Below are 26,901 nucleotides of genomic sequence, written 5' to 3'. Positions count from 1 at the left end.
ATTCGTGCTCCGATCCTTTATGCATGTTCTTTATTTTCTAATATGCTGAGGGGAAACGACCTATGACACCCACGTGTTAGAGCGCAAAAAGCTCGTTGCCCACCTTCCTCCGCCTTTTCCCCTCTTTTGTATCATCCCCCTCTTCACCGCCCCCTTCCCATGGCCTCGGGGAGCTGTTAGCTATCAGGATGCTGGCGCTCCATTGTGGAGACTCATTGATTGCCTCTGTGCCCCCCGCAGCCAGCCGGGCCAGTCAGCGTGGGGCCCCGGCTGTCTGCCTTATCTGCCACTGCTCCGTCGACATTCGCTGTGAAAGAAGAAGAAAAAAACAAACAGAGGAGGAGCAAAGAGACACAGAGAGAGAGAGAGAGAGAGAGACTTTATAAAAGTGGTGCATCATGTGTTTTCTGTCCCTCGCTCTGCCTCTCAGCTCCTTGCTCCTCTCGCAGCCAGAGGCGATCAATGGTGTACTCAACCAGACCTCTCTCCTCTTCTCTTAACATAGTGCTCCTCTGCCTTTTCCCCCCTGCAGGAGATGATCCATTTACCCGCCGCGCGTCTTCTGTGCTTGTCCTGAACATTTACCCCTCGGGCCACCCCATCGCGTCTCTACTGTCACTCGGGCCAATCAGTCGTATCGGGTTACTTTCTGATGATTTTGTACGTTAGGAGTCCGACCCGCGTTCAGCCATCCGTACAGGACGATCCATGGCTTGTTCATACTCGTCTGTCGAGTTTAATGCTGGAATGATTTGGGGATTATGCAATAAATCCATGTAAAAAGGAATATGAATAGAAAACTAATTTGATAATTGGGTTTAAGTCATTCATCAACCCACTGGTAGGCACAGCCAGATCAAGCAAAAGGATCGGGATACAAATTAAATAATAAACGGCTCCAAAATATCAAGGAAGGACTTGTTAAAGTAATATGCAGCCTTAGTCCGGGCTGAATGTTTCGTACTGCAGCTAAAAGACACATTGCTTTGATTGACGACCTTGTATGCTGGCTCAATATTGTTTTTTAAAGATGGGAAATGTTTGATCACTTTCTAAAAGGTGATTGACTTACACGATGCAGTCGTGGGTCTTTTGCTAAAAACCTTCAAAGGGAAATGGACTCGACTAGGGTTGTTATTATTACATTTACCATGTAGCAATCATGTGGTTACCATAGTAATACTACACCCAAGCAACAGTGAGCGACCGGGTCAGGAGCAGTGGCACCGTCGTTGGGTTCAGAAAACCCATTTACGTCAACAGAACTCTTCCCTCTGCCCTTTTTTTTCGGTGTGAAAGCTGTTCGAGCCACTCAGTCACTCTCCTGATGATAGAACTTGGGTTTTTTTTTTTTTTTTTTTTTGCGTTCCGGCACAGTTGTGTTCAGCGGCGACGGCAGGGTGGCACTGTAAACAGCCATCACACCTCCGTGTTAGCAGGAGAGCTGATGTCAGCGCGGCTGAAAGTCTCCCTCCATCATGTAGCTACACGAGGCCCCGGCAGCATCCATCACTCAGCCGGCCGCCTCCACAGAGGGGGGGGGGGGGGGGGGGGGGGGGGAGCCTTGTCATCGGGGCAGAAAGCCCCCAGCAAGGTGGCCAAGAGGAATGGGAATGTCGAACGCAGCGTCTGGCCTTGATCGACACTAATGTTCAAAAGGTCTAACCAGTTTTTCACATGTTGATTTAATGCACTCCAACACACAATGCAATATGTATTAACCTTGTCGGAGCTTGCTTCATTCAGGGAGCTCTTTGTTCTCCGTGGAAGCGCTCATTCGTCCCTTTGAAATACTGCTCGTATGATATCGTACACGGAACAAAGTCAAGCTGAAGTCACCCCACATTTAATCCATCCATCTTGTTGGCAGCCATCTGGCCGCAGCATTTTGGAGAGGCGGAGGCCGCACGCCTTGCCACCAAAGAGAAGACTTCTGTCAACAAGCCATTCCTTGAACTTAAGAGTGACCCGACCGGCTGCAACCCCCCCCCCCCCCCCCCCCCTCCTACCACCCTGACTCCAGTAACAGGCCTTGTCACCTTAAATTGGTATCACACAAAAACTTGATGGATGATCCAGAACAGACGATATTATGATAAGAAGAAAACCTAAATGGAAAAAGGCAACAATAGATCTGTCAGCGTGTTGATCCCAAGCTGTGGGGGAGCAGTAGAAACCTGTGTTTATCTCACAGGCAAGCAAGAAATGCTCAAATTACTCAACAAGAAGAAGAAAAAAAATCAGAGAAAACGCTAAGAAGGCCGTACGTGTGCCTTATGCGGATCGGGCCGGCAGATTGATAGGCGAAAGAAAATCCTAAGGGGTGTCAGGAAGAAGATAACGGTCGTCTCCACCGGCCATTTCCAGAGCAAAAAGAAAATAAATCAGATCACGAGTTCAAAGCCACAGCATTGGGACATTGACTGCCGCCCCTTTTCCAAAATAAAAATGAGTGACTGCGAGAGCCGTGTCCGCAATAGCCCCCCTCCCCTCATCAGTGTGTATAGCTGCTTCTACCAGGGGGCTGGGTCGTCCTTGAGACTCTGTGATACAACAACCCCCCCCCCCCCTCTCCACCCACTGCTGATACCCTGCTCTGCTACCATTGGTGTCGCAAGCCCTGCAGCCAGGAAGCTAAAGAGGATGGCAGGCCCTTCCTTTTCTTCAAAACACAGAGGAGTCGTGAGAGCAGCTGACAGGAATTTGACCTCCGGACTGATGACGTTATGCAAATTACCGCTTCCAGCAGACCTAATCTCGCCCCTTTCATTGATCATCATCTAGTATTTAAATGTATCAGGAAATGAGGTGTTTGTAAAGTGCGCACACACGCCTGCTTTTGTGGTGTTTCTTTCTTTGCGTGGTGGTTTATTTGCAGTAACCGATCTTCCCCCGCCCCCCACTGCTATTTTTTTGTTCTTTTTTTTCTGCAAAACAAACAAACAAATAAAAACTGAAGCAAAACCCTGTGTACAGGCACGACATGAGTAGTGAGTGATTTTATCTGATGCACTGTGAGCTGAGCGGCCCTCCCTCTGGGCAGTTCAGCCTTGCCTGACTAGGAAGAGAGCGAAGAGCTTGTGTGCTGTGCTGTGCGTGCGTGCGTGCGCTGTGCATGTCGGGAGGGGAGACATTGTTCCTTGACGTCACCGCTGAGCCCAGCCTGCCGCTGCTCTCAAACACGTCTTTGTTATTCTTCCACTGGAGACCGGCCATCCGCAAAACACGGAGCCCCGCCTGCTGACCCGATGGAGCGGGGCGCGGGTCGCCAAGGTTCAAAGGCGCGTCCGCGCGCACACACACACACACACACACACACACACACACACACGCACACACGCACACGCGGATTGTGGGAGGTGAAGCGTAAATCAAGTCAGGCCAAACGAAGACTTACAGATCAATAAAACTACTAACTGCGATCAATATCGTCAAAATACTTTTATTTAAATGATTCATTTCTGCTAATGGTGATTATATAAATACTGTAATAGCATTGCGTGACAATATTAACAGTACGTACTATTAGTTTTATTAACAAAAGTATATACAAGTAAAAATAATGATGTACATACAATCATATCAAAACATCTACTATTGTTGTTGCAAAGGGTGTTTTTTTGGGTTTAGTAAAGGCTTTATTTTATACTATATTTTACCACCCGCCTAAAAAGAAAAATCTCTAATAAAATAGACTATTGTTGAATTAACCAATAGCTCACCTGACTGCTTTCATCACACAAAGCGTTGAAGCGACACAGGACCAGACAATAGCCGGAGCCGCGGTCCGCTCCAGTGCGACACGCGCGGTTTAGCGCCCCATTAGTGTGTGCTCACACCTTTACGTTCGATGTCCTTCCGCGGGAAATCTAGGTCGCATTTTCTCACCGACCGACAGCCGAGCACGTCTCTCTCTCTCTCTCTCTCTCTCTCTCTCTCTGTCTCTCTGTCTCTCTCTCTCTCTCCGGTAACTGAATAGCCAGTGTAATCTGACACTTCAACTTGCCGTGCTCTACGGTAGTTGATTCAGTCAGTCACTCACACCGTCTCCGGGGCTCTCGCGTCGTCTTTTGTGAAGTGGAGGCACAGAGAGAGAGAGAGAGAGAGAGAGAGAGGGGGAGAGAGAGAGGAGCACCGTAAACACGAGGGGTTTTTGCTGGGAGAAACAATACGCGGATTTGTCGCTGTGGTCCAAGCTCAGAGTAAGTTTCTCGACTGGTTCTTCATTTATTTGTGTGTTTTTGGATGTGCGGTGTTTGCTGGCTTCAGGACGGGGCTCTCTGGACGGATACTACCTGCTCAACCACTGCGTGACCTCCGAGGAAAACCGTTTCGGTGCCCGCGGATGAACTCGTGTCAAAGGGGCGGATTGTGTCGGAGCGAGCGGGTACCGGAGCGCGTCTCCCTCGGCGTCAGGTCCGGGCTCGTGTGTGTGTATGTGTGTGTGTGTGCGCGCGCGCGCCTGCACTTCGCTTCTGTTCTGCCTAGTGTGAACGAGTTTATCCCAAGCAAAACGGGTCAGTGTCTGCAGGATTGTTTCACATATAGGTCCGCATGCACGTTTTGTTTTCCCAATCCGACGACACTAGACCGGAATGTGCTAGTAAATACCGTGCTTGCGTGTGTGTGTGTGTGTGCGTGTGTGAGTGAGTTCAGCTGATTTCTCGGTGCATGCGACACCCGTGGGTGCGTGTCACTCCGCCACCCGTCAGCGGTGTGAGTGGGGCCTGTTGACTACCTTCTAGGATGTTATCGGTTACCTGTTGTAATGCAATTAGCGGCCACGTCCCTCCGTGGCTCCGCTGTCCACAGCGCCACGCGATGCGGCGACTACCACCCGCTCATGCTGAATTCGTTGATTTGGATATCCCCCTCACCGATCATTTAGAGATCAGTGGCTCCCAATGGGAGGTCATTGGGACCCCACAGAGGGGGGCGGGGCTCTCTGGTGAGCTGAGAAATGTGTGTGTGTGTGTGTGTGTATGTTTTAATGCTCTGTGAATATTTAATAATCAGACAATGCTCATGTTTGACTGTAATCTCGATGTTCCCACTTTACATTCATTTGCATGCACTACAATCTTGACTGCCCCCCCCCCCCCCCCTCCCTCCCACCACCACAAATTAGTCCACACACATGGTTTCTTTTCCCAGACGTGGAATTATCCGAACCCCTGACAGAGGCCTGCAGCACCACATTTCCCCAGTCCTCCTGCAGGAAAGTGCGGTTTAAGCCGCTTGACTCAGCACAGACCTCCAGCCTCAAGTTTTGGCGGACCCCTCCCCGTAAAAAATTCCTCCCATCTGGATGGGAGGCCGGCCGGGGCAGAGCTCTGCTCTCTGTCGTAATCGTGCAGCCCTGCCACAGGAGGACAGCTGAACCAGTGGGATAATAGAGCGTTTATCCTTGTTAGTGACGTGCTGAATTTAAAAGGGAGCGTGATTAGGAGAAAATCACTTGCTGCTGCTTTCCTGGAATTGTGAAGCTTTTTTGTTGTTGTTGCTGCTCTCTCTCGCTGACTGTGCTGCTATTCTGTTATCATGACGCAGGTGAGATCACAAGGCGATATAGGCCTTTCCGTCACTATCCACAGAAAATCAGTTTACAAATAAAAGCCACGTTTCATGGAAGGTTTTACAAGTTCTCAACCAAAATGAGATATTCAGGTTCACTCCAGTCAGTATTTATTACAGGAGTATTGCATTGGATTGCAGGTGTTCATGTTATTGTGTCCACACCCTGTATGTTGGTCAAGAGAGCTCGTAAACAGATTTTTGGATGGCTGCAGCCTCCAGCGTCTCCCGCTTTGGTCATTTTAAGTTGGTGATGTAATGAAATCTTTTCAGCAGCAACACTTGTCAGCAGCAGCACATTAATTAGCGCTGTTTGACTTTTATTTATTTATTTATTTTTCTCCTTCAGCCTTCCAACAAACCAAAGCAGCATTAAGTCATCTGAGTATAGAGCACAAAAAAGGAGGCACGCTCGTTCGGATGGAGTTACCTGATGAATTGTGAAAGAAAGAGGTCAAGGAATTAATGCCATCTGCAACTGTTTGAAACTTGGAAGTGTGTGTGTGTGTGTGTGTGTGTGTGTGTGTGAGAGAGAGAGAGAGAGAGAGTTTTCTTTCCTTCTGTTGTCCCTCCTGGGGCCTCTCTGCAGCCAGCCAGCCAGGCTGTGAGACAAGAGCGAAGAGGGTCCAATTCCAGGCTAAAGACTTCAGTAGACTCATGCTAAAAATCTAATTTGGGCCAGGTGGGTGCAAAGGCAAAGCATGCACACTGATTATTATTATTATTTTTTAATAAAGAGGAGGGGTGTCCTGTAGCGGGTGATGCACACAACTAATGCTGATTAGAATTATCTACAGGAACCCCCCCCCCCCCAAAACCCCCCCCCCAGTAATTACTCATGTCTGAGTAATTAGCTTTTTGTTACTCAGCGAATCTTCGCACAGCTGCAGCCGGCTGAGTGCCGCGAACCCAGGGAACGCTAATCAATGTTTTGACAGCCTGACATTTCATCCGACCGGGGCTGTTGCTGCTCCGAGGAGGGCTGTGAAATACTTGCGGCCGGTTCGCGTGGCGTAGATTGTTCGTGGGCGGGTGTCTCGGCCTCAGTCCCGAGCGGAAGTCTTGTCTGTCTCTCTCTCTCTTTCTGTCTCACTGGTGGTACCGCTTTGGCAGTGCTTTTCATCCAAAGCCTTTTTTTGTTTGTTTTTCAAGGTATCTATTTTGGTCTTTTTAATAAGGGAAAAACTTAAAAAAAAAAAAAAATCAGAATAATAGCTTCGACGGAATCCCAGCTCAACATCTTCACTTATGCCCTCGTCGTCAGACACTGAACTACTTCCCAAACCTCTTTGTTTTGAATTCAGCCCAAAAGGTCAAGTTCAAAATCTGGTAATTGCGTCGTAACCAATAAAGATGAAATGAAGCAGCCGGCACACATGAGTCATCAGACCTGACGGGCTGCGATGACATCGCTTTTGGTGCAGAGAGCCGGAGGTGGGCCCACCGCGAAAGCGCCGGGGGGGGGAAAGCTGGGGCCCTCAATGCCGCGAGCCGCAAACCTCGCGCTGTGTTTTGGCTCGCGGTTGGTCGGTGCGACCTGACTCGACTCGCGGAGTCAGACGGCGCTCGAGCGATGGCGTTTAACCTCGGGAGGCGCGGCGAGCAGCACTGTTTTTGGTTGATTGCTGCGTTCAGCTGTTCTAAAACCAATGCAATTTTTTTTTAAGGATACAGTCAAAAGGGACACACTTTCTCATTGATGTGACTGAAAAAACGTGTGTACCACTTCTCAAAAGTGTTCCACAACTACTTCTGTATGCATTTTCGGTTTTGTGTCATTGACACATATCTGTCAAAGTGCCACAACACAGACTAAACATCAACTCCTGCTGTCACTCCAACCTTGAGCAGCCAACAACAGGGATACGCAGTCCCCCTTAAGTGCGTTTTATTTTTTTGTGGGACAAGAGAGGGAGAAAGTGAAGAGAGAAGTCGCTGGTCCGCCCCTGTCACCGCCTCATGCATGTTTGATTTGATGTTTCTTTGAGAAAGAAGTGCAGGGAAGACGTCACGGAGGCCACGTCTCGTTCCCATCCGTAGAGAGAGGGGGGGGGGGGGGGCTCCTTGAATCATAAATGACACCCAGGCCTCACCGGGAACAATATGAGAGTCGCGGGCCCGCACAGGAGGAACAAAATGTTCCCTCCATCCATCAATCCGTTTCGCCCACCGCTGCCGCCTGCACTCAAGACTTCTCACCATCGCAAGCAATTACCCTCACTTTACATTTTTTTAATAAAAATTATTTATTTATTTTCCTACCGCTGAAAGATGAAATCCCTCTGCGGAGTCCGTCTCCGCTCTGTGATGTTGAGGCAGGCAGAGAGAGGGAGAGAGAGGGAGAGAACGGTAACGATAAAGAGAAGGCATAGTGTGTGTCTGAATGGGTGGCGTTGGTGGTGTGTCTGTTTGGCTTTTAAATCCCGTTTAAGCTAAACAAACTCATTGTCCTCATCCTCAAACTGTGCTCTCTCTCTGTGCCCCCTCTCCTTCTCCTCCCTCGCTTCCTTTCCTCCTCGTTCTCGCTGCCTCTCTGTAAGTACAGTCACTAATTAGTCCCCTCTGCCTCTTCATGCTCGGTCAGCGGGTTTACATTTTCTGCCGTGGTCGCCTTTTGTCCCTCCTGATACCGGAGACACCGGGCCGCGGTTCCACCTCCTCGAGGTCCTCGCACCCTCACACAGCTTTTCCCGACAAACCACCTGTACCTGCTGTGTTGAGTCCATACGTTAAAAGATGTGTTTTCCTGCCATAGCAATGCACCGTGAATACGATCTTTACACCCTGTGACCTTATTTCAACCCCCCCTTCGGTAAGGCACGTCGCTCGCAGCCTGCATTAAAAGACAATCCGCCCCGTGCTGTGTTTATAATATCGCTGGTGCTATAAGCAGTCTCTTGTCTGGTCGGCACTGTTCCCTCCGAGAGTGCGCGGTGGTGTTGGTTTTTTTTTTTTTACGCTGGAGGTTGTGTGGGAGATGGAGAGCGAGGGCAGAGGTTCTCTTAGAGTGGGTCCAATCTGTCGTCTCCCCGATGTGGGAATTAACGAGGATTTACTAATGCAAAAGGACGGCGGTCATTCTTCGCCTCCCCCCCCCCCCCTGCGATGTCGGCTACGAGGGAGTCGCGTGGCGTCCCGAGCCGCAGTGAGTGCGTAGAGTGCAAAAGGCTGAAATATGGCGGGTGTTGCATGGAAACTTTCATTAGTCTCTGCAGAGTACGGTGAAGTATATGTTTTTGAAGGTGAGAGCTTTCCCTTTTCAGGCAGGGGAGGAAGGCCCTGCACTAGGTGTTTATCTTTCATATGTACTTGTCATTGTGGCTGTTCCACAGAGCCCGGTCGGATCATATTGGCATACAACATTGAGCTCCAGTGCCCTACTGACAGTTTTTCAACACTTTCTTTAGCGACAGAAGTCCGTTGCTTCGTGCCGTGTGTTTGCCTGCTCGGTGCCCTCCTCCTCCTCCTCCTCCTGCTCCTCCTCCTGCTCTGCTTCGGTCAGATGCTTTCCCAGGGTTCTAAGGCACGACGACCCTTTGACCCAGCTCAGATAAAGGGGCATATATGAAATCTCTGTGTTGACACAGCAGGGTCCTGACGAGCTACAGCATTGGGCTTACAGAGAGAGGGGTGTGATGAGGAGGGAAGCAAAAAAAACGAGGAAGCCCACTTCATTAGGTGGAAATTTGTGATGTACGGTCGAAAGGCACCATAACTGGCCGCCGACCTGACTTCGCCAATATCGCGAACATTATCTGCAATCGCACCGCAGATGGCCCATCTCCCCTCGCTCATCCGCGGTCTATTACAGGGGGCAATGTGTTTCACCACTTTTGTCTAATCTCCCCGTGTTACAGGAGCGTCCCTCGCAGCAAAGCAAAGGCGCGGTGGAAGACGCCATTTATCATATCAGTAATGAGACCAGGCTAATCGTGTGTATTCCGGAGACAGCAATGATACACTGCTTGGAGCTTGCCAGGGATCGGCCTCTAAACAATGTTTATCATTGTCTCCCAGGGCTCTTTAATTATCTGGCAAACATTATTGACAAAACGGTCCCTGTGTTTTAAGATTACTTTGGTCGCTATTCACAAATGTGCACTGGAGGGGAAAGAAAAGTTTACACATGGAAGATGGTTACATTTAGGATAATTACATACATTTATTTTGCTTTCATAATCCCCCAAATAGAGGAATGGTCTGTCCAGAAACTATGTCTAACTGGCTCTCTGCATCTTTTGTTGAATCATGCCGAGTCCCTTTTCGATCTGACTGATAACATCCTTTCATCTACTGTGAGACGGATTGCTGTGAAATAGTGTCCAGACATTCATCGTTCCCAGATGATGAATCCCAAAGTCTTTGGTGGTCTTCTGGCTTCTCTTCTCGAGCCATCATCAAGAGCAGCTTTTGAGGTATTTGCCGCACATGTTCTAGCCCCTCCGGCGATTACCTGACTTTTTATGAAGCGCCAAACGTGAGGTCAAAATGTGTTAATGTGCTAAGTGCTAATTAGCAGATGTCAACATGTTGAAGCACGATGGTAAACACGGCACAAACGCAATACTTTCAACACTCACCTGGAAGGTTTTTTTTAAAATTTTAATTGCATGAAAAAACCTCATGTGTGATGCATCCTGGTCTTAGCTCCTCTGAGACGGGTCTGGTTCCAACAACTGCCCGCCACGCACATCCATGAGCAGCGTATATGAAGCGGTGTGTGCTGCCGTTGTGCTGACCTTAACTCAGGCGCGCCCCCCCCCCAGCAGGAGCAGAATGGACGTAAGACGACATGTGTTGTCATTGTTAGAGATACACGTGAGGACGTCACGCGTCTCATGTCGTTTCGTGACTCAATTTTGGAGGGGGGGGGGGGGGTCGGGGGCTGTTACTCAATATGTGCTGCTACAGTCTGAATGGAGAACCCGCCCCCGCCTCGAGAGGTCAAATCAACATGATTGTATAACAAGAGGGGAGGTGTGTCTTATTGATAGTTGATTGAAAGCACCTTTGCTGTATGTGTGTGTGTGTGGGGGGGGAAGAAGGAGGTGGGGGTAGTAGCAGGAGCAGTGGTGGCTTGGGGTGAGGTCCTGCCCTGATTTTCTCTGGAATTCCTTTGTTTTTGGAAGCCAGGACGGGGGAAACTGAATCTGCGTGGCCCGAGGGTCTGTGCTCCTTGAGGATTCTGCGCACACTTCCCTCTGCTGCCAGCGCCGGCGCTTTAAAGGGTGGCTCTGTTTTCAAGGCTTGAAACAGCCGTGGTGTTTTTCACCTTCCACAGAAAAAAAAAAACAGGGAGGGAGAGAGGGAGGGGAATAAAAAATGGTGACTGCACCGGGCGAAGCGTCTCTGACCTGGTGTGACTGGTACTATGCAAACATAAATTTGCTCCATTCACCAGGGCTGCTGATACTGTGTTATGAATATGGATTGAAAACACCAGCAGAAAAAGCCCTTTCTTTATTTAAAAACTCATAAGAATAGTGTTTTTAGTGACCTTCCTTTGCAGATTATCGCGTGCTTTTCAGTAGTGTTTCATGGCCACTGGAGGGGCCAAGGCTGCTGGAGCTTCCCCTCCCATTCATGGCTCGTTAAGTTTGATAAACCTTGGATAATGGCTACATTTTACAACTGTATCTCCGCTCGATCCGCGGCCACAAGTTTTCCGTGACCAGATCCCTATCTGGTGGGCTGTCGCTTTAAGGAGCTAACTTCCACAAAGCAGAGCTTTTCCCTCTTATGTTAGGGGAGGGGAGGGGAGAGGAGGAGGAGGGGTAAGGGGTGAGGGGTGAGGGGGGGGGCAATTGAATAGCCTTGTTGCCCGCCCTATTGAGCCAGCCCCATTCTCCGCTGTCCCCTGAAATAGAGGGACTGGAGAGAGAGAGAGGGAGGGGGTGGGGGGAAGTGGATGGGGAGAAGGAGAAGGGCTCGGAGGTGGGGTCACGTGAGCAATGATGGTCTTCGTGCCGGTCGCTTTCAGGCTGTCACAGTGCATCTGTTTGACTTGTCACTCTGTAAATCATTACGAGGGCTAAAAGCCTCTCTATTGGATTGCGGTGGAAGAGGGGAGGCGGCAGGTTTTCTTTGTGCTTTCTTGACGATGATCATAATCAAGTTTGTTCCTGGCCATCCTGCTACGAGGCTATAATTAGCTCACTTCTCCTCTTCGTTTGTCTTTCTTTTTATTTTTTTTCGCTTTTGCGTGTTGCTCTTCAAAGCAAACGGAGAGTGGAAGAGGTCACATGTTGAGTTGCGTGTAGAGGCATCGGAAGCTTCTGAACATCTTATCAGCCTTTTTTTTCCTACTGTATATTCAGACACAGGGCTGGTGTGTGTGTGTGTGTGTGTGTGTGTTTCTTTCTGCCTTGTGCAGAAGTCCATTACTCAGTCAGCGTGTGACTAAAGAGCACTAATGGTGATAAAGCCCCGCCTCCCCACGTCAGTCAGGACAAACCTCACCGCTTGAGGAATGTCTAAACCCGTAGTGTCACTCTCAAACTAGTGACCGTCTGGCAGATCCACGACAGAGTAGATCACGTCCCCCCCCACCTCCTTTTTTCACGCTGTCCACCTTCTCCTCTGTGCCCACCCTGGTTTCTCGCCCCTTTCCCTCCCACCCACCCACCCCCTTGTTCTTTGGTGTGTGCGTGTGTGTGTGTGTGTGTGCCAAGGAGGACATCTGTCTCACCGTGTCCCTCATCTGATCCGTGGATCCAGAGTGCCGGGGTCACGGAGAGTAGCAGCCGCCCGTCCGCATACAGCGGGAGACCATCCGAGAGCGCCGTCTCTTGTGTTTTTGGTCTTCCTGTGTCTCACTTACCCTACACACACACACACACACACACACACACACACACAGACTAGGGCATTGAGCCATGGTCTTAGCGGGCCGTTCATCTGCAGCGATGAGGTGCAGGTGAACTGAAAGGAGGGGTTTTTCACAGTTAAACTGGATCTTTGCGCCTGAGGGCAGCCCCATTAATGCCAAAACCAATGACAGAATGAATAAAAGGGTGTTAAATGCGGCTGTTCGGTTGTGTTAGAAGTGTAACAGTGGATTGACACACACACAGTGGCTGCCAAGTGTGATACTCTGCACACCTCCTTGAGTGTTTAATGGCGGTGTATTGATCCAAATGCACTGTATCTTCTTCTATATTTATAAATATACCTTCAACTTGACTGCCATTTGTTTCTTTTCATCAGATAATTAACTTTAAGTGGCAGAAACTTGTTTGAGAAAGCTCACTAGCTAGCGTAGCCTTTAAGTGCTAACGCTTGTTGATGATGTGCTATCGTGCTCTGCTAATGCTAGCCCCACTGGGCTTAGAAATGCAAAATTTAGGTGTATCACCAAACAATTAACAAGATATTCTTAAAATACCACACGAGGGGCTAATAAGCAAAGCGGGAACCTGGTCGGAGTTTGCCAAAGCTAGTCAGCGATTGGCCCGTCTGCGTTGAAGGGCGGGACCTCGCCGAGGGACAGTGACGTTTTAGAGCACCAGATTAGAAAGCCTGATCTTCTTGCCGATGGTTTCATGTGGGTCATACAGAGACATCAGTATTTAATTGAGACTGTTTCATAGCCAATTCTAAGCTCCTCACAGTAACTTCAAATAAGTTTATAGCCTCTTTAAGTTCAATTGATGGGCACCAAAGGCTGTTTGAAAGGCAGGCAAAAGAAACTTGAAAGGAAACCTCTGTAAATGTCTGGTTTGCTTTTAAAAGTGGTCAGGGGTATAATACTCGGGCTGTCTCGTAGTTAAGAGGCTCAACACATGAAACTTCTAGCCTTATACTATTTTACAATGTTTCTAACGGTGGCAGCGTAAGATGACATCCCCATTCCTTATTCAAAGATCTGATTGGCTCTGTTGTTTACTGCAGTCCTTTTGTCCTCTGACAAAAATCCCATGTAATAAACCGTGCCACCAAACCATGAGGCGCTCCCTTAAACATGACCATGGTCCCTATAAGACGAAGCAGTTGACCCAGTTGATAAACTCGGAGCCACGGGAATACGTTACAACGCTCCGGAGTCACTGAATGTGAATCTGCTTTTGAGCTTGTCATCTAATGCGAGTCACACAGCACAGTCACAAAGTAAAAGTCAAGAATGTGTAATGAGTCGATTAGTCCCCTTCAGGACTCCTCTTTGTATCTAGTATAAATCCATGAGATGGAAATCGGGGGCCCAGATTAGATGAATGACAGACACGTCTTTTGAAAGATGATCGACCTGTGACACTCTGATGACGGGAGCCCAACATGATCTGAATGTAAATGCTTTCTCCACTGCATAGAGCGGTGAGCTCCGAAATACGTGTTTACACAAAGGTCATAGCAAAGAGCTTACGTTATGAGTTCATGTACTGTACACATTCGCTGTGTGGACCAGCGCTTCAGCGCCACGGCTGCTGCTGGTTTATGATTAAAACGGCTCGTACAACCTTACAAACCCGCGGCCAATGTTCACTTTAGAGATATTCAAAAAAAAAGTCAACGCTGCAAATTTGAGATAACATTCATTAAGTAAATATTAGCTGGCTGGCTCTGTGCATGAATTCTGTTCCCTTCCAGTACCAAAGCCGCGGCTCACACTGCGCTTACAGTATATTTATTACTCTTTAATAGCTTTGTGCTCAATAAGCGGCCATTCATCTTAGTACATCTTATTTTGCACGGTCATAGGGTATTGCATTACATCATAGTAATAGTCTCCCAATGCATTCAAAGTGTCGTTTTTCCTGGCTTCATTATACTCATTGACTTTTGTTTGATAGAATAATCCTTTTAATCAAAAAAAAAGTGAAAATCTGCAAATTCAGCATATTAACATCATAAGAATGCTGACATTAGGGTTCAGTTCAATGCGCTGATGGCACGGTGATAAGCTCGGAGTCACGTTGCCTGTTAATTACCTCACCGTTAAAAGTCTACGTCAAAAGCGTATCTTATCAGTTCATTAAGCAGCTGATCATTCTGGCCCGATGTGGATGCAAGCGTGTCTCTGACCGCACTGATGGGCGGTGAAGAAGCCCTCTTTGTGTCCTGTCTCTGCGCATGTTATGCAGCAGCCTGGGAAAGGGTTTTTTACTCTGATGACAAGCAAGGTCGGGCCAGCGAAACAGGACATTCAGATGTGTGTGTGTGTGTGTGTGGTTGTGGGTGTGGGGGGGGCGGTTGTGGTTGCTCATGGAGGAAGGGATGCGGGGAAAGTGAAAAGAGCGTGCCACTGCACCAATGTCAAAGCCATCCTGGTAGCTGCTGCGCTCGCGTGGTGTAGTGTGGGTGTGCGTGATGCTGATGGGGAACCTGAGGCTGTGGGAACGTGGGAGCGGATGCTGCAGTGGTAGACGTTGAACATTTTACACTATGTAACCCCAGCTGAGTGGTGGACTTTAACCTAGAAGGATCTCGGCTGATCCCTTAAAGTCAGTAGACTCTGGCTGACTTGTGTGTGTGTGTGTGTGTGTGTGTGTGTGTGAAGCTACATTTGTGCCGTCCTGTGTGCAACCTGGCGTCCTGTGTGACTTTGACCAGGCGGGGCTCGCAGCTCCGCAGAGCGAGTCCGATGGATGGGTGGCGCTTTAAACCTGCTCTGCACACGACGCAAAGAGAGAGATAGAAAGACGCCGGTTGGCAGGCTGTTTTCCCTCCTGTGATTTAAACATTTAGAAATGTCCCATTAACCCTCATCACTCACAAGAAGACCTCAGCTAAAATGCCTACTTTTACACTCGCCGCCGTGAACAATTTAGCAATTTGTGCCGTTATTATTGTAATTTGCGTGAGGGGAGATGAGGGAAGGGGAGAGCACATTGTGTGCCCTTTGATTAAGTGGCATGTTTGAATCTGAGCCCTCCACCTTCAAGAGAGATTCGATACTTGAGGGGTTGAAGTGTTTTTGATGGAAACTCCATTAATGATTGATAACAGGAGGAGAGCGGTTAAAAATCTCCCTGCTCCAGCACCATCAATTATTAAAAGCTCTCTCCTTGCATTTTGGTGGCACATAAAATATCAGTCGCCATCTTGAGTTGATAATCTCTGTCAGAGGAATTAGGGCTTTGTATTGATTTCCTAAAGCTCTCGTCATCCGGGGCTCGTCTGTGGTGCATCCTTAAAGGCGATGCTCGCAACAGATTGCAACACTTAGCATCAGCTTGTTGTTTGTTAGCTGTTCCCCTTCAAAGGGAGAGGCTTCTAACGCATCATTTATAGAATTCTCATTGATATTCTCGTACGTTCATGTTTTATTCATCAAAATGAAACGCGTAGTTTAGGATTTGAGGTTAGATTAGTCAATTTGCAACAGCACAGACAAATGTACGGTTGGTCCTCCCTGCAGCCTCAGGTGAAGCGAGACGTTCTTCCGCCCGCCAGATGGTCAGGTGACACGCGGTATCTAATTCAATAGCGAGTGATGCTGAAGTCCCTTGTGCGTGCAGGGAGAACGATGGGTGCGCGCGCGTGTGTGTGCGCGTGTGTGTGTGTGTGTGTGTGTGTGTGTGTGCGTGCGTGTGTGTGAGACGAGCTCATAGGCCGGCAGGCGTCTCTCTCCGTGTCACTCGCCAAAGTTTTCCCATAATGCCGCGCGGCGCTTAAACGCAGGAAACCCCGGTGACGCGAGAGCCAGACACGATGTTCTGTTCTTGACGCTTCAATTGTTGACGGAGCCACGGTAATGATTATTTGGCACAAAATGCGCCCCCTCCACCCTCCTCCCCAACACCCTCCAAACATCTGAGTGACACCCTCATTTACCGGTGTCAATATTCAAGTTATTCATTGACCACAAATTGAGTCCTCTAGCGCAGCGCGTGCATTTTTTTTCCCTTTCAGTAACGACGACCTCGGTCTGTTGAGAGGAGCTGAGGAAAAAGTGTCGCTGGAGATATGAGACTGTATCAGGAGAAGAACGCATGTAAGGCCAGACATGAACGCTGGCAGTAAATGAAAAGAAACCACAATAAGGGGATGGCAGTTCTTATCTGGGGGAGGAGGGGGGGCGGGTGGAATTTACATTTGCTGTTTTCCCTTCGGCCCCCGGCTTCTTTCCCGAGAGCACCGGGAGCCGCCTGTGATTAGATTTACAGATGGAGATTAATGCGAACAGAGGTAATCGCACAGAGGCATAAATCACACAGAAGAGGCTGGAAGCACCATGCTTGACCTTTTGGAATGGTGATAATGATGCTGGAGTCAGATGATGATGATGCTGCTACTGGGGCTGCAGCGCCAGCGTGTCCGCGTTTAGACAATGCTGTCCTAAATGGTGTGTGTGTGTGTGTGCGCGTGTGCAAAGGGGGGTTAAAAAATAGGACGGTCAACCCAGGAGGTCAAAGTGGCAGCATGTGTGAAGCAGAACATCCACTGCAACAAAATGAATAAAAGAGCACACACACACACACACACAGTGGCCACAGGCTGATGATACCTGCCACTCCTCTTTAGACAGACAGTGTAACCTGTCTGTCTGTCTGTCCGTCTTCGTGCCTGTCCGTCAGCGGGGTTATTTGAAGAGCGGCATGGCCGACGACGATAAGGTGCGTGCGTGACAAACACAAGTGGCCTGGCCGGGGGATTACTGCCTGCCTGCTGCCACTTCTGCTGATGCCTTTCTTTACGTTATCCTCTCCAGTCAGATGTGCTGCATTTGAATAACTCGGCCGATGTCGTAGAAATGGAACTCGTCGAAGCCTGCACCTGCATACAAATGAAGGAGTTCACGCGCATTCACAGAACGCACATCTAGACAATCCGAGTCCTGTAAGCCCCCCCCCCCCGCCCTCGCCCGTCTCCTTCCTCTTCTTTTCTTCCTGCTACTGGCCACAACTGGTTTATTTGCATGCTCCGTCACTCACTGGGAGGAGCGATGCTGATGGGTTAGGAGGCTCACTAATCCACTCTGCCGCTGTCATTAGAGAGGAGCAAACAGACTATAACAACCTCCTCCTCCTCTCTCTACTCATCATAAGCACGCCCCCCCACGCACACACACCCACACAGAGCTGTGATGGAGAGTGCGTCTCGTTTCTTTAGTAATTGATCCTGTTTGGTTCATGGGGAGGGAAGAGCGAGACAGACAGAAAGAGGAGTGTTGTCACTTTGCTGCATTCATTTTTCAACCACGGCCAGTGAGGGCCACGCGGTACCAAACGCCGCTTTGTCCACCTTCACTTCACTCTGCCTCACTGTCCGAAATACTCCCGGCGTTAATGTTTAGTGCGGCGGCGTTCTCGCGGCTCATACGGACGCTGCCTGAGTGATCGCTGCGTCCTTCACGAGGCACGTTAGCGAAGCGCTTCCATGAGTCACGAAAGAGGCGCTCGCAGCCAGGACGGAGGACGTCACCGCTGACATTTGTTCCAGATATGAGTCAGAATTTCTTGCTTTTATCTAATAATTCCTGAGCAATCTGCGCGTGACAAATGTCATTGAGCACCTCTAATGACTGTATTATTCGGGGAAGTTCGAGGTAGCCGCGCAGCTCACAGATGTCGTGCAGTTTGTATCACTGTGGGGGGAGAGGACTGCAGGGTTAGAGCACCGAGAACAGGAAGCTTTTAAGTCCTAAATAGTCAGGATGGGTCACATGCAACAGGACAGATCTCCCTCTGGGGATTAATGACTCTAAATGGCACGTTGTCAAATTTTGATCACAAACATCAAGGTATTTAGTGTCTGACTTTCACAAAGTTTGAAGTCCTGCCAGAAAGATCAAATGTCAGTTTAACACATCTATACTGTGATATTTAATACAGAATGAGCCTGGCTGAGGCCAGTTATTAGACATGTGCCATCTCTGGGAAAGTATGAAAGCCAGTCATGTGTTCTCAGAAAGACTTTTTTTAAAAATCCAGGCTGCAACATAAGGTCATGCACTTTAAAGGAGACGTTTCAAGGGCTTTGGGAAACAATCCGTTTTCTGTGGCAGAAAAACCAAACAAAGTACTGGAGACTGATTTATTTCCTGTGTTGGGTGTCTGCTTTTACAATCAACCTCGGCGTGACAGCACACCCGGCGTGCCCCAGATGAACTGTGTGATTTACAGCCCCTGTCAGGTCACGCAGGTGAGAGCCGTTGCTTTGCCTCCCCTCGGAGTGGTCCCGTCCAACAGGTGTGTTTTCTCTCCGGTCTGATTCCTCCCCACCACCCGCCAGCTTAGCCAGCCACGACAGGCCTTCCTCCACTCCAGAGCCGTGATCGCATTCTTCAGCTATTCCACCCGCCTCCTTCAGAACAAGAGCCCTCCGCATCTCCCTCCCTTTCAAGTGCCGGGCTGCGCCTTCCCCCCCCTGCCCTTTTGAAGATGTAATCTGGGAAAACACAGAGACATCTCTGAGATTATTTTAAATGTCTTCGGTGTGTCAACATTCTAGCCTTGTTGCTGTCGAGCTGTTTTCTTTTTTTTTTAATAAAGGCTGTGATGACAGCAGAGGAAAATGCCTCATCGCGGAGGTAATCGCGGGGTCAAGTGCCCCGACTCCATTCAGGGACAAACTCCCACTGTTAAAAAAAAAAACAGCACATTCAATGAAATGATGTATTTTCCCATGTGGCGAGGCTGTGTTTACAATCGAGAGTAATGGCAGCCAGCGGAGCGCTCGATAGCAGATGGCGCCGCTAGGTGAGGTTCATTTATGTCATGGCATCCCCCCTCCGCCCACTCCTTCCCTCCCTCCCTCCCTCCCCCCGTCCCTCCCCTTCCAAAAATGACGAAAATCCCCAAAACGTGCAACGTGTCAGCCGAGCATACACAACGAGACGAGAGGCATCGGCGCGCAGTCACAAGAGGGAGATTTACTATACACAAATTACAGGCACGTAAGTGGGCGCTCCTTGAAAAGGATCTTGACTTTGTAATCATATCAGATGTTATCGGGAAGGAGATTTTAGGAAGGGTAAGTGCTTAGAAACTAAATCAGAGAGAGAAGCTGCCTAGGGAACACGTTGTTATCGTAATTACCTGCTGAGCGATGACTGCAGCGCCGGTGTTGATGTTGACGCCGAACACCCCCCCCCCCACCTCCCCCCCACCTCCCTTCTCTCTCCGGCAGGGCCGCCTTTGTGTGGGATGTGCGTCGACGCCTCTTTGAGTTTCTGTTCCATCAGCCCTTTATTTCTGTTTTTTGCAGGCCAAACTCCGCTCCTCCAGCAAAATATTGTTTTGGTGAGATGTGAGATGATGAGATGATGGAGATTTCGGCACGGACTTGCGTCAGAGAGCGTGCGTGCATACGTATGTGCGTGCGGGTCGCTCCCGGGGAGGCTGAGGGCCAACTGGAGGCCTCCTGGTCTCCTGTTTCAAAACCTGCTCCTACCGCCAATGCGTTTAAAAAGATAAAAAAATTACAAATGAAACGCGGCCTGCCTCCTCGGCGTCGTCATTTTAACTGGAGGAAATAACAGGTGATCACATCAGAGCGGGAATAAAGGAGAGGGACACTTGACCTGTTTGTTTGGGGGGAAAATGGCTAATTTCCTCCTGATGATAAGCATCTGACAGCTCACAGTCAAGTGTTTTATCTCGGCTGGAGGGAAATGGCTTCTCTCACTCTCGGCACCGGTCGATTTCCCAGACTATGCTGCTTTAAATTGCCTCCTCTATTTGCGTACAGGTAATCAATAGGACCAGGCCACTTTTTTAGCATAACATGAACTTTCTATCTTCCTTCCCCTGCCCCTTGTTCGCCGCTCCGTCCCTCTCCTGCAGAGCCACGCAGTCCCTCCTCTTCCACCTAACATCAATGACCGTTGTTTGCTTTTTTTGCTTTTTTACTGCTCTGCCTGTCTCTCTCCGCTTTATCAGTTGATGAGTTGTGTTAAGACGCCCAGGGACAGCCCTGCCTGTTTTAAGGAGATGAGGTTGGCTTTTATAGCTCCTCTGCTTCCTCAGCCTTGGATGATAATGTGTGTGTGTGTGTCTGTGTGTGTGTGTGTAGGGTTGGGGTGCGCTTGTGTGAATGAGCAGCCGCTCGAGACGAAACCCCCCCCCCGCCCCCAAGGAAGCTAAAGTAAACGTTGTGGTGTTAAGGGGCTTTTCAACAGCAGGACTCGCGCTTTGTCGTATCCAGCATTTGAATCACTTTAAGGGCTTTGTACGGGGGGGAAATTGGTTTATCGCAGTCGATGAACAGCCACATCCATCAGATACGATTACGGGGATTGAAGGGGTAAGAGAGTAATACCTGGCACGGTTGTGAAACTGGAGACAAGTGGCTCTAGTGGAGAGCTGAGGACAGTTTAGATCCAAAGGTGACATGAGTTATAAGTCCCCCTCCTGACACACACACACACACACACACACACACACACAGAAACACTGAGAAGTCACGGATACAGACACAAACCTCATTTAACACGATTAGTTTCTTTGAGGATTTCACCGCAGCCTCTTATATCCGGGATGAAAGAGTTCACACTTCTGACAGACAGAGACAGAGAAAGTCTGGAGTCTGCAGAAGCTGGTGCGAAGCACTCAGCTCTTTTGCTGCAATATTCACCACATTATTAAGGAACACATTGCTTTGTGCCGTGTTGCTCTCAACACCATCTGTAGTGTGCTGCTCAAGTGGTGGCAATTTTCTCCTAGTCTCGGGTCTCTCATGCAGTCTTACAAGTGAAACTCGATTGCAGAGATCTCCGCTCGATGTCCCAGCGCGTTTAGTTTCTCATAAACGTTCGCATTCTTCAGTTCGCATTCTTCAGTTCGCATTCTTCAGTTCGCATTCTTCAGTTCGCATTCTTCGGTGATTGCTCCCCGGTAGTTTCCGGTGTGCACAAATGCACCGCCGTCTTAGCGTTTAGCTCTCTCGCACTCTTTGGCTTTGAGACCTGATGTCTCCAGTGCTCTGTCGTCGTGAATGTTTTTTTTTTTGTTACGAACCTTTTGAGGAAGCTAAACATCGCTGACGTCAAAAATATGTACAGTAGCAAATAAAATTGAATGTTTCATAATAATTGAATGTGCAGAACGTAATGGAGGCCAACTTAACACTGTGATATTATAATCTTTCTCTTAAACCCACAACCTTCACACGCCGGCTGCACAGACGTTTCTAAGCGGGTCCATTGGTGCGTGTTGTAGCTGGGTAATATCAACCTAATAGGCTTACCTGTCTGCACTGTGCGGGACATGGGCCCTGTAAATCACATTTGTCTGCGACACCTGCTCGCCTCCCCGTGTATTTATGGGTTTCTCCTCCGCCTTGTCCTCATCTTTTTGGCCTCAGTCCAAAATCGACCCCCTCTTCCCACAGTATGTTCTTCAGCATGCGCCCCTCTCCTCGTGGATTAAATGAACGAGCAGGTGTTAAGATGTATGGGGAGGCCCCATTCCATTCACACGCCCGTCCTGTTGGAACCATCACTGTGTTGTTCTGAAAAATCAATGGGATATATTTCAGACTTCAGTCTTGCGGAGGTAATGCGTCACACTGTGTAGAGATACACACAGCGGGGCAATTCAAGAAGATAAACTACCCAAAGTGCAGACAGGAAAAAAAATGTTCTCAAACAATTCACTTGTACATTTGGCGTAGCTTCCTGCAAAATGTATAGTATCAAGTTTCGTCTACCTTCCCATATTTGCATGTAAATGGCTGTGTCCCACTGGCCAAAATTTCCCCAACTGTAGGGCAAAGTGCCAAGTTGTAATATACTGTACTACATGGAAACCGGCCAGGAAGGCAGCCTGAAACAGAGGAAGCTTGTTTACACTGGGGGTGGAGATAGAGTGGTTTGTCTTTTTAGGGTGGATAGAGATGCTGTTGATGAAGACTTGATGAACTTGTTAGTGTCTGTTTCTGTTGTCTCGTGCATTTTCATCTCTGTCCAGAGTAATATAAAGCAAATAGTTGTGTTTTATCTAAAATTTAAATTCTTGTATGGTACTATGGATTATAATCAGATTTTATTTTTTTATTTTTCATATAGTGCAAATGCTGATGGTGTTAGCGAGTGTGTGAATGCGCCTGTTGCTTTAAGAGAGTGTTGTAATCTGGGTTGTTGTAAACAACTTCTAGAGTTAGTTAGATTCACGAGTGGAGGAACAAAATAAAAACAAAAGAAAGGAACTCACTATTACATTAACAGAAGGTATGTGAATGTTCAACAAAAGCTGCAGTTCTTTTGGCTACTTGGCTTCCGTAGAAATCACACTATAAGATTCAGTGGCAAAGATTTGTTTGCTCCCTTCCAGTTAATTCCATGCATACTTTTACCTCTGATTTTGGTCTCCTCCATTATTCTCATTGTTTAGCCAAGAAATATGTGTCTCCCTTATTTACACAAACTTGCGGCCATTAAATGTATTTCAAGAATTTTTAGTATGTCTCTTTCTCACATAAGAGCTGTACTTTGACACAGCAGGGGTTTTTAAGCTGAATGCTACCATCAACATGGGAACACAAGCTCACACTGACAATGCTAATGTACGAATTCTGACCTGCTCCACCATCTGAGTTAAACCTTTTGGTGTGTTAAACCAAGCATCATTTTATAAGTAGAAGTAAACACAATGAGCAACCGCGATGGAAGGCAATGCTGGTAGCTTTACAAGTATTTGGCTGTTATTTTTTGGAGACATTTAATTGACATTTTAACATGATAATACCCCTCATGTTGCTAGCATGGCTAAAAAGACTTGCAAAGCGAGGATGGAGGGGTCCGTTTTCATAACGAGACTTACACCAATTGTATTGATGTGCATGGTGGATGTTTAGACACGGAATGGCAATGTGCTGTTGAGCTAATCCCAAAACCTGTGCATGTGTTATTCTGGGCCTTTGCTGGATTTGTATCAGCCTGTAAAAGGTGCAGCGAAGCAGTGAGGAGAGACTAAGCGAGGTGTATTAAGGCAGTGAATCTAGCCGCTGTGTGTGTAATGGACTCAGGATGAGGGCTGACCAAGCGCCGGGCTGCTGATAACCTTTAGGAAGGACATTGTTCCTGTGCAGTGGGTTCGCATGGGGCAGGAGGAGGATTGAGGGTGTGGGGGGGGGTTGTATTCAGGACTGCTGCAGTATACAGGCACGGCACTGTGATGGGTGGTGCGGTTGTACGTTGGTTCATTGCCTCTCCGGCGGGGTTAGGAGGCAGAGTGAATGGGGCAGCGTGGCCAACTCCCTCACGGCTTCCTGCGTACATTTGTCAACATCAGGGGACATTTCTCTGAGATATACATTCGTCCTCAGTCTGAACCAGGTTCTGTCCGGCATTCCATGAAAATACATTAAACTGGCTCTTTTTCTCCTGTCTTCCTTCCCCTCAGATCACCGCTTAATAAGGAGGGGTCAGCGAAAGGACCGTACGTGAGGAATACATGAAGGGCGGGGTGGGGGAGGGGGCGGCCACCACAGCGGCACTACCACCACGGTCAAAGTTCACACAGGTAAGCTGATTTCCTTTTTTTTTTATTTCCGACCTGCAGCTTGGTGATGGTGTGTGCGCTCTTTTGTTTCGGTCCCCCCCCCCTCCACGCCCGCCGACGTGGAGCAGACTTGGCACGCCAAAGGCGAGCTGGGGGAGTAATGTGGCTGGTTTTGATTGGACCTTCTTGGGACTGGCAGCCGGGGAGGAACTGGGAACCGAGCAGTCTGCAGCTGCTGTTTATGAGGAGCTGAGCAGGATCTCGCTTGGCTCCGTCTGAAAAACCCAGCCGGTCCCCGCCGAGCTGCCTGTGGCCGGTGTCAATACTTTGAGAGTCAAACAAAACCATGGTGCAATGATTCAAGGACCACCTCCCCCACCCCTCCAACTCCAACAATTGCTGGGGTTTTTTGTTGCAGTGAGCAGATGCAGGACTGGCTAATAAGGAAACGGATTCATGTGTTTCACATTTCTAGGAGCAAAAAGTGAATTCGAGTGTCGTTTTAGTGCTTTTCTAGACTTCTAGACCGCTTTAATGTTGTTTTAGACTCCAGTCTCAAGTTTTCATTAACTATAATTCTCTTCGAGTTTTAGTTGGTTTGTTCTTTTTTTTAAAGTAGAATGCAATAGTGATTTGATATTCGATTGAATCAGCGTTGCGTCATCCCAATGAAACGTGATACTTTGAAGAGCTTCAAACGCGCACGCCTCTAATGGCACAGAACCAGAAAGGTTGATCATTTGAAAGAAGGTGTGGAGTGGCTCAATCCTCTGCCACAAAGCCCCCGTTTGGCAAACCTCTCCTGCACTTTCCTCCTGTATTTGCTAGCGGGGATTAGGGGGTGGCTTTTTTTTTTTTAAGGGTGGATGGGAGCAGATCAAGGCAGCAAATAAATAAATAAATGAATAGCTGCTTAATCTTCCTTTTTTTGAGTGTGTGTGTGTGTGTGTGTGTGTGTGCGAGAGAAGACTGAGCAATGGCAGCGCCCGGGGGACATCTGCTTCACACAATTGCGTGCGTATATGACGGACAGACAGACACAGATACTATGCGCACATGCACGACTAGCAGGGATCAGCCGAAGCAATAAACGCACAGAAAGCGACAGGCTTAACACACACACACACACACACACACCATGTACGCACACGCGACCATCGACAGAGTGACAAGTAATGCCAAGCGAAGGAAAGGGAGATGCTGACAGGACGGAGGCGCACAATGAGACATGAAAGTGTAGGAATGAGAGTTTTTGCTGCGTCTCTCTGCTGCTGTCGTAGCGCATTCGGCTCGCCTGGTATCCATCCACTCGTGTCTGCTTCTTTTTTTTTCTCCTTCCCTTGCATTAACACATGCACAGCGCACCAACAGTTGATCAAACAACCGTGCAATTGAGGTTGAATTTGGCCAGACAGCCCGCCAGGATGAGTAATATAGTGCTCCTCTGGCTTAATTTGTTTAGAAAAGCCCGTCATCGCTGCAAACGTGCTTCAGACTGTTGCAGTTCACAGAGAAGTATTTTCCCCTGCAGCTTTAATTGGATGCATTTTTTTATGTTTGCACCACATAGTGTGACCACTGTTGACACTGAACACTGTGGCTGTTGTTGGGGCGACAGAGTTAAGATGTAGGAGAGCGGAAGCGTGTGTGTGTGTGTGTGTGTCCGTCAGAGTGCGTAATGGTTGGGGTGGATTCCTTTAAGGTGAAATTCATGGTTTTTCATTAAAAAGATACGGCTTGGTTATTGAGTTCACGTAACTATGCAGTAGTTGACGTGCACTAACTCAAATCTATGCTCCGAGGAATGAGGAAAAAAATAAATAAACGTAAACCCACTCTGATCCCGTACAATACATCTTTGTACTGCTGGGTTAAAAACAACATGGCATCAGACCCTCTCCCTGGTCACTCATTGCGCATTACGCAGGTCATTTGATACGGGCGCCGTGTTGTCGCATCTCGTTGCGTGTGAAAAAGAGCTCTTTGCAAATCACTGACGTAGTTGATGCAGTCCAAGTGTTGGGCTTTTTTGGTGTGTTGTCTGCGCCTCTTGCCTCATGGCATTCCAAGATAAAGCAAAGGATGTCAAAGCCCTGAGGGATTAACTCATTCCAAAGGAATTAGCATCCCATTCCCAGCCTTCATATTCAGTCCTGACTGTCTCCTTCCCTCCATTTTGTGTTTTTTCCCCCGCTTCCCTTTTTGGTTTGTTTCTTTACCATCTTTTTTCAAATTAAAAAAAAAAAGGTTTTCTATAAGGGTTTGTGTGAGGGGTTAGAAGGGCACTGCACAGCCGGCGTCCTGAGTGTTTGTCTGTGGAACTCACACACAGCATGGAGAGAAAAAGAAGGCAATAATCAAAGAGAGTCCTGAAGTACTGATGATATTCAAAAGACAGGAGTGCGTACTTCTAACCCTCCCGGTGACTTCATTACGGTTACCAGTCTTCACATTCACAGGCTGGCCTTTTATTGTTGTACAGTGTGCTGCAGGAGACATCTCACAAACAGAGTAGAGAAAGGGGTGAGGATGGGAGAAAACATTGTCTTCTCTCCTCCAGCTCAGGGACAGAGCAGAACAGGTTGTGTGAGGATACTCGCTATCCTTAACAGCGCCTCACACCGCCTCAGGGCCACCTCTGCTTGTGAGAGGAGTCAGACTACTTGCCACACATTCCTCAGCGTCGGATGGCATTCCTGGTACACTATAATTACCACAGTAACACTGTTATTTGGACATGCTTAGGCATAAGTGATGCGGTTACTTAGATCAATGTCTGAAATGATTTTTCTTTGATATATTTAGATGACCTGTCTTTCACACAAGTGTACGGCTCCTTACACCTATTGGGTGTGACACCTCTGTGGATTTAGTGTGCAACCGAAATAGAGCGTGACCAGCGTTGCCAAGTCCCACATGAACTGGTTTGAACGCGGCCTCAGTCAGG

The 26,901-nt window shown here is 48.4% G+C and overlaps 1 protein-coding gene across 3 annotated transcripts in view; it reads left to right on the top strand.

Annotated features, from left to right (window-relative positions):
- Positions 1-3,950: 3,950 nt before the first annotated feature.
- The window catches only part of zmiz1a (zinc finger, MIZ-type containing 1a), a 59,463-nt gene continuing 36,512 nt past the window's right edge, over positions 3,951-26,901 (top strand). For all 3 annotated transcript variants that reach the window (XM_037466541.2, XM_037466542.2, XM_037466540.2), the window contains exons 1-2: positions 3,951-4,202; positions 23,856-23,975. The gene's annotated coding sequence lies outside the window, so the exon portion shown is untranslated. The remainder of the gene's footprint in view (positions 4,203-23,855; positions 23,976-26,901) is intronic.

The sequence above is a fragment of the Pungitius pungitius genome, chromosome 13 (assembly GCF_949316345.1).
Source record: "Pungitius pungitius chromosome 13, fPunPun2.1, whole genome shotgun sequence".
NCBI lineage: Eukaryota > Metazoa > Chordata > Actinopteri > Perciformes > Gasterosteidae > Pungitius > Pungitius pungitius.
Note: the sequence above shows the minus strand (reverse complement) of the source record. Positions and strands in the feature narration are given on the sequence as shown.